Source organism: Balaenoptera acutorostrata, chromosome 13 (assembly GCF_949987535.1).
Source record: "Balaenoptera acutorostrata chromosome 13, mBalAcu1.1, whole genome shotgun sequence".
NCBI classification, from domain to species: domain Eukaryota; kingdom Metazoa; phylum Chordata; class Mammalia; order Artiodactyla; family Balaenopteridae; genus Balaenoptera; species Balaenoptera acutorostrata.
Window position 1 is genome coordinate 68,177,177 of NC_080076.1, and position 7,590 is coordinate 68,184,766.

General features: G+C 45.7%; 1 pseudogene; it reads right to left on the reverse strand.

The window, feature by feature from the left end:
* Positions 1–1,396: 1,396 nt before the first annotated feature.
* LOC114235770 (immunoglobulin lambda variable 2-18-like) lies at positions 1,397–1,961 on the reverse strand (annotated as a pseudogene).
* Between the last annotated feature and the right edge of the window lie 5,629 nt (positions 1,962–7,590).

Here is a 7,590-nt window from a genome sequence, read left to right on the forward strand (position 1 = left end):
CAGGTGACCTTTGCTCAGATTCTGAGGCACAAACACACACGTCTGCATACAAATACCCAGACTGGATTGTTTAAACTGCAAGCTCAGGGTTTCTATATTCAGGGGAATATTTGATATCCGAGCTCAGTCTAATTTGTAGGATGTGACTTCTGAACACGTGGAGAGCGATATTCAGGTCATTCTCATTAGGAAGAAAAAAGTCTTTCTTAGAAGAATGTAAGACTGATTGTAGATATGTTCAATAAAAGAAAAGTGAGAGATAATACGATAACAGGATAAAAGTACGGATGGAAAGGAAGAACGGCTGTTTCCATAATAATGGGGGAGAGTAGAAATTATAACAGAGGCTATTTCAGGAGAGTAAAAACACTCTGAATCCTGCACTGCACACTTATTAGCAGCTATAATCCCAATGAAATTAGAACTTAGAAATGAAGTTGGTCAATATTTTCTACACTCTACAAGAGCTTTGACAATACAGATAGAAAGACCAATGATTCTGGTCATTTATAAAATGCTGTGATAAGGACAAATGATTATTCATATTGAGACTAGCATAGACTTGGAAAACATGCGGACTAAATGCCTTGGTTAAAAAAGATCAGATTTATCAGGAAGATGATTTGGACAAGAAAAGTGTGCACATGGCTGGCATGGAGTAAGCCACATACGAGTGATCTTCCAAAGCTAGAGGACCTTAGTGAAAATAGCCCGACTGACACGTGACTCCAAATTCATGAGACCCAGGAGCCAGGACCACAAAAAAGAGCTGCTCTCCAGTCCTGGATGCCTGAAAACACAGCTAGCAAATGTTCCTCTTCAATTGTTACTATGGGGATGCAACGTCCTGAGCAATATAACAAATGCACTTTGTTTTTCATCTAAACTATTGAATTCACATAATTTAAATTTTAGTAATGTTTGCAATGGAAGACTGTCTTTCAGTTACAAGGAAATTTTAATATTGAACCTACTACACTCGTGCCTGTTTTTCAATTAATTCTCACAGGTGTTAGATCTGCTGGGATTCCACTGAGACAATGCACTGGCTCCTCATGGAAACATGTGACCTTGATGCCACTGAGAAATGTGGGACACACCCTCCAGCCCACCTTCCATTCTGGAGCCACTTTGCAAAGATCCCATCGTATTTGGAGACTGTCTTCCTGCAGGTCTGTCCCCGGACAGGGTTCACCGATGCCAGGAGAGGGACAATTCTGAGACCCAGAGTCTGTCCCAACCATCCCTGGTGCAGCCCACTCAGATGCAGGTCAAAGAGGAAGGAAAACAAATATGAAAACCACACATTGTCCTTTGTCCTCATCCCTCTGCATTGTCCTCAGGCCTCTCAGCTGCTGATGCTTCAACTACAGATGCAGATGAGAAACAAGCAGAGTCACCGCAACGGGGAGCCTGTGAGTTCAGGGCAGGCTTTCACCTCCCTTCTCCGTGAACGTGGGCCACTGTGCACAGTGCTACTACTTGTACCTGAGCTACGGTAATAATCAGCCTCGTCCTAGCCAGGAGCCCAGAGATGGTCAGGGAGGCCGTGCTGCCAGACTTGGGTCCAGAAAAGCAATCAGGGATCCCTGAGGGCCGACTGCTGACATAATAAATCAGGGCTTTGGGGGCTGTGCCTGGGTGCTGTTGGTACCAGCCAACTTCATTATAACCCCCGACGTCACTGCTGGTCCCAGCACAGGAGATGGTGACCGTCTGTCCCGGATTCCCGGACACTGAGGGAGGCTGAGTCAGGCCAGACTGGGCCCAGGACCCTGGAAAGAGAAGAAACACACTCTGGTCAGTTCCATGTGGGGCCCAGGTCACCCTGAGGACAAAGACACAAAGGATCAGCCAGATGTCCGTGGGTTCCCTTCCCTGGAGGCCTCACCTGTGCCCTGAGTGAGGAGGGTGACAAGGAGCAGAGCCCAGGTCATGGTGGAGACGCTCCAGACGCTGCCTTCTGAGCCCCCAGCCCTGGGCCTGGGCCCACAGGTCTCTCTTATCCCCTCCCCGCTCAGAGGAGGGAGGGGCCTCCATGCAAATCAGCTTCCTGCACCTGCCCCTCCTCCCCGCCCTGCTCACCCCCTCTGACATGGTTTGTTCTAGATTCTTCTGCATCCTTGGACAGCAGAGATTACTGGGGAATTAACAACTTCACATGGTGTGTGAGGACAGACCGAGTCTATGACATGATGTGGGAAAGGAATCCAGCCCGGGATTTCCTGTCTCTCCTGGTGTGAGAGTCATCGTGCTTCCTGGGGGAGGAATCCCAGAAGGTCCCCTCTGTGCTCTTGGGACAAAGGAGAGGCCCTGAGCCCAGGAGGCTAAAAGATCTAATTGCCCCACTTTCTGGGAGTTAAAGCCAGAGCTGGGTACCGGTAACCCCTCAACTCCTTCTGTTTTAAAAATATTTATTGAAGGGACTTCCCTGGTGGTCCAGTGGTTAAGGCTCCACACTTCCACTGCAGGGACTCGGGTTCGATCAATGGTCGGGGGGCTAAGGTGCTGTATGCCACATGGCACAACCAAAGAATTTTTAAAAATTAAAAAAAAAAAGAAAAAAGAAACAAAAAAGCTTTATTGAAGTATAGTTCAATTACAATGTTGTGTGAATTTCTGTACAGCAAAGTGACTCAGTTATATATACATTCTTTTTTCATATTCTTTTCCATTATGGTTTATCACAGGATATTGAATACAGTTCCCTGTGCTATACCGTAGGACCTTGTTGTCTATCCACCCTATATATAGTAGTTTGTATCTGCTGATCCCTAACTCCCAACCCATCCCTCCCCCACCCCCAACTCCCTCTCATCCTCCTCATTTGGGAGGGTCCTTACGTTCTCCTCCAGCCTCTGTCTCTGCAGTGCTCTTAGTCTGAGGCCCGAGCCTGAGCCCTGGGCCATTTATTGCACTTTTGAGATGACTGTTGGGGCACAATGCTATGGGACATAAAAGGGGTTCCACAAGAAGCAGCTCTTGGAACTTCAGGACAGTATAAGCCACAGGTACCTTCCCCAAATCCTGGCCCTTGCTGCCCCCTGGTGGCTGCAGATGGTGCCAACCAAGGCCCTGGAACTGAGGGACAGAAAACAACCCAGTTCCCAGTCTGGCTGCTGTGCGGCTCATTGCAGGACGTGTCCGAAGAGCAGGTCCAAGTTTGTGTAAATGAACTGACATGGAAAGCACAGTTCACACAAAGCTGGGTGGAATCAACCACCTGTACTCAACCGGGCAGAGAGTCTGATTAAACCAAAATGCCAACATAGGATTTAGACACGACCTGTAATTTCACCACGTAATATTGGTCACACCAGGATAGACTGAAATCACTGGGCATATGGAAAACCAGAATATCTCAACTGTGTAGAAGGGAAAGTTAACAGAGCGTGTCTCACAGATCTGCTGGAATTATGTCACAAAGATGTTCAACCAATTTGTTTAAAATGATGCAAGAAATAAGGACAGACCCACCTGAAGTCAATAGAGAGATAGAAAGTCTCAGCCAATATTTGGGAGAAAAATCGAAAGAGAGTGGATATATGTATACGTATAACTGATTCACTTCGCTGTACAGCAGAAAATAACACAACAGTGTAAATCTACTATATTCAAATAAAAATTAAAAAGAAAAGAAAGAAAGCCTCAACCAAGCAACAGAAGGTGGAACAAAACAGACAGTGAATCTACTACAGGGAACACAACAGCAGACGGTATTAATGACAGACAGAGCATTGGATAATGAAAGATTTCTGACTCAAAGTCATTGCAATGGAAACAGTTGCACGTCCAACACAGAGGGGGAAAAAGAATTTAAAAGAATGAAGTAGTATCCACAAATTGTGGGACTTCAATTGACCTAATACACAAATAATTGGAGTTCCCAAAGGAGAGGAGACAGAGAGACACAGAGAAACCCTCATATCCAGAAACTCAACAAACCCCAGCGTCCTGAAATGTGAAGGCAATCGCATCTAGTTTCATTGTAATGAAATCTTGATGTGTGGAGAGTTTTTGAGACCCCTCTTCAGGTGGATTGACTATTGATATGTTAGGAAAATGTCAGCTAAAGAAATAGTTCTGGGACTTGCCAGGTGGGCCAGTGGTTAAGACGTCGTGCTTCCAATGCAGGGGGCACAGGTTTCCATCTCTGGTTGGAGATCTAAGCGCCCACATGCCGCACGGTGCGGTCAAAAAAATAAAACCAAAAAACCAGTTCCCTGCGGAGTCTACCACAATGTTTCCTCCTCTCTCTCCCTCTCCCCAACCTCACAACACAAATGCCAGTCCCAGAGTTCTTCATTCTGGCTATTGTGGGTATGTGGAGCAAACGCACAACTATGATTGTTTCTTTTAAACCCAAGTCAAACAATACTGATAGTCAGAGTCATATATCAGAGTTCAGGAAGAGTCCAAAGAACATAGGAGTACAGAAAAACACAAATATGGAAGCCAAGATGCATGTCGACAAGTGTTTACTGACTCTTTCCTGAGAAAGGCCCGTCCCAGGTCTGCAGTGGTGCTAAGTAGACCTGTCATTCCTTAGGTCATGATCAGTGGTGAGCATTGTCGTGATAAGCTGAGATAACTTAACAATTATAATGAGTGTGAGTCCTTACAGAAACAGGTAGACCTCCACATTCTCTCTCCTTTTAGTCGCGGTAGACCACTGCCCACTAACCCCTGTGCACAGATTTGTTCTAGGGAGAGAGTAAACCACATGTCCTGGATAAGGGGGCATGGCAGAGCTGACTCTGTGGGGATCAGGAGGAGAAGCCTGTGTGCCTCCAGAGTTTTGTAGCCTCTGCCCACCTCTCTGGAATGGCCATCTCCCATGGAGGCCTTTCTCTAATGGGCAACTGGCAGAAATATTCACCTACAAGGAAGCTGACATCATCCTAGTGCTGCCATACCTCACTCCATCCCATACGTAAGGTTGGATGCGTGTGGTCCGGATTCTGATTTGTACTTTATGTCTGGGCTAGGATTATCTTGACATGAGCCATTTTCTAGGGTCCTGATCAGCCAGGAACAATCTCTCTCGCTTCCTCCCAGTGAAGTGATCTCAGACAGCTCCTGGAGTCCACGTCCCGCTGAGTAGCAGGATATGTAGGGCAGCTGATCCCCTGACAATATTCCCCCTAGAGATCCAGGACCCGCCCACATCCCACAGGGCCAGATGCCTGACTCTAGGGTTCCTTGTCTTTCCTCTGGGACCCTGTCTGCCGTCTTCAGGACGGGCTCCAGGAAATCCAGGGAAGCCCCGCCCAGGACCAAGCTGAGCCTCTGTTAGGGTCCATGTCTCTTGGGGCCTCACCTGTAGACACACTATCTTTTCCTCACTCAGCTGGTTGGATGCTTCTTTCCACTGATTCAAACCATAGTGTTTGGGAGACACATACCTAGGAAGGCTGGGGCAGGAATGCAAAGAAAGGCCATGGAATGATTAACCCTGAAGTCAGCAAACCAGCTAATCGGGGAGCGGGGTAGACAGATGTGCTTTGGGGGGTAGATTTCACCTTGCGTTATGTGGCTTCTGTTTATTATTCCTCCTTAAATTGTGAGTGCGCATTTCCACACATTCTTCTTCAGGAATGTTGCATTTCATAATAAACGGAATTGCACAAAATACACTGAAAGAGACACGACTACTTTTCCTCTCCTTAGCTACATAGACCAGGATTCATACATGGAGGAAATTTTCATGAGAAGCTGCAAGTATAAGGTGAAAACCTATTCTTGAAGCCTTGGATGTGGTAGAAATACTCACCTGGAGTCTCTGAACAAAGAAACTGGGAAGAAAAAGACAGAGCCAATATCAGAACAAAGACCGTCCCAGGCTGTTTGATGCAGCTGAGACCGTGCCCAACCAGCTCGTCCAGGACACTTGCAAACAACATATAGAGTGGAGGGGAGATGCCCCCAACCTGGATCCTTAGGAGGCTTTGAGAAGGAGAACATGTGAAGAGCCTCATTCAGGTCATTGTCATTAAAACTAAAAAAGCCTTTCTTAGAAAAAAGTAAGACTGATTATAAATGCAGCTATATATTCAATAGAAAAAAAAAAGAGAGAGCGATAACAGGACAACAGGACAGATGGAAAGGAAGAATGGCTGTTTCCATAATAATGGGGGAGAGTAGAAATTATAACAGAGGCTATTTCAGGAGAGTAAAACCACTCTGATTTCTGCACTGCACACTTAGGAGCAGCTATAATCCCAATGAAAGTAGAACTTAGAAATGCTGTTGGTAAATATTTTTTACACTCTACTTCAGCTTTGACCATATAAATAGAAAGACCAAAGATTCTGGTCACTTGTAAAATGCTGTGATAAAGACAAATGATTATTCAGATGGAGACTAGCATAGACTTGAAAATAGGGGGCATAATCCACTGGGTTAAAAAAAAAATCAGATTTAGGGACTTCCCTGTTGATCCGGTGGTTAAGACTTTGCCTTCCAATGCAGGGGTTGTGGGTTTGATCCCTGGTCAGGGAGCTAAGATCCTATTTTCCTTACGGCCAAAAAACCAAAACATAAAACAAAAGCAATATTGTAACATATTCAATAAAGACATTAAAGAGGGTCCACATTTTAAAAATCTTTAAAAAATTTTTTTTAAATTCAGATTTAGCAGAAAGATGATTTGGACAAGAAAAGAGTGCACAGGGCTAGCATGCAGTGAGCCATATACGAGGCGTCTTCCAAAGTCAGAGGACCTTAATGAAAACAGCCCACTGACACGTGATTCCAACTTCATGAGAGCCAGGAACCAGAACCACAGAAAACGAGCTGCTTTCCAGTCCTGGACGCCTGAAAACAAAGCTATCAAATGTTCCTCTTCTTCTTACCGGGGTGATGAGGTGTCCTGAGCAATTTAACCCATGCACTTTGTTTTTCATCTAAAATATTGAATTTGGGAGATTCCTGGTGCTCCAGTGGTTAATACTTAGCGCTTTCATTGCAGGAGACGTGGGTGTGATCCCTGGTCGGGGAACTAATATCTCACATGCCACATGGCATGGACAAAAAAAAAAAAAAGAAAAAAAGAAAAGAACAGAAAAACAAGAAACAAAAACTTCTGAATTCACATAATTTAAAATTTAAAATAATTGCATTTGATATCTGCCAGTTTCAAAAGAAAGTAATATTGAACCGTGGACACACGAGCCTGTTTTTTCAATGAATTCTCACAGGCGTTAGATGTGCTGGGATTCCACCTGGAAACTGCACTGACTCCTCATGGAAACATGTGACCTTGACGTCACTGAGGAATGGGGGACACGCCCTCCAGCCCACCCTCCATTCTGGAGCCACTTTGCAAAGAGCCCGTCGTATTGGGGAGACCGTCCTCCTGCAGGGCTGTCCCCGGACAGGGTTCACCGATGCCAGGAGAGAGACAACCCTGAGAACAGAGTCTGTCCCCAACAATCCCTAATGTAGCCCACTCAGATGCAGGTCAAAGAGGAGGGACAACAAACATGAAAACCACATGTTGTCATTTGTCCTCATCCCTCTGCAGGGTCCTCAGATCTCCTCTCAGCTGCCGATGCTTCTACCACAGATGCAGATGAGCAACCAGCAGAG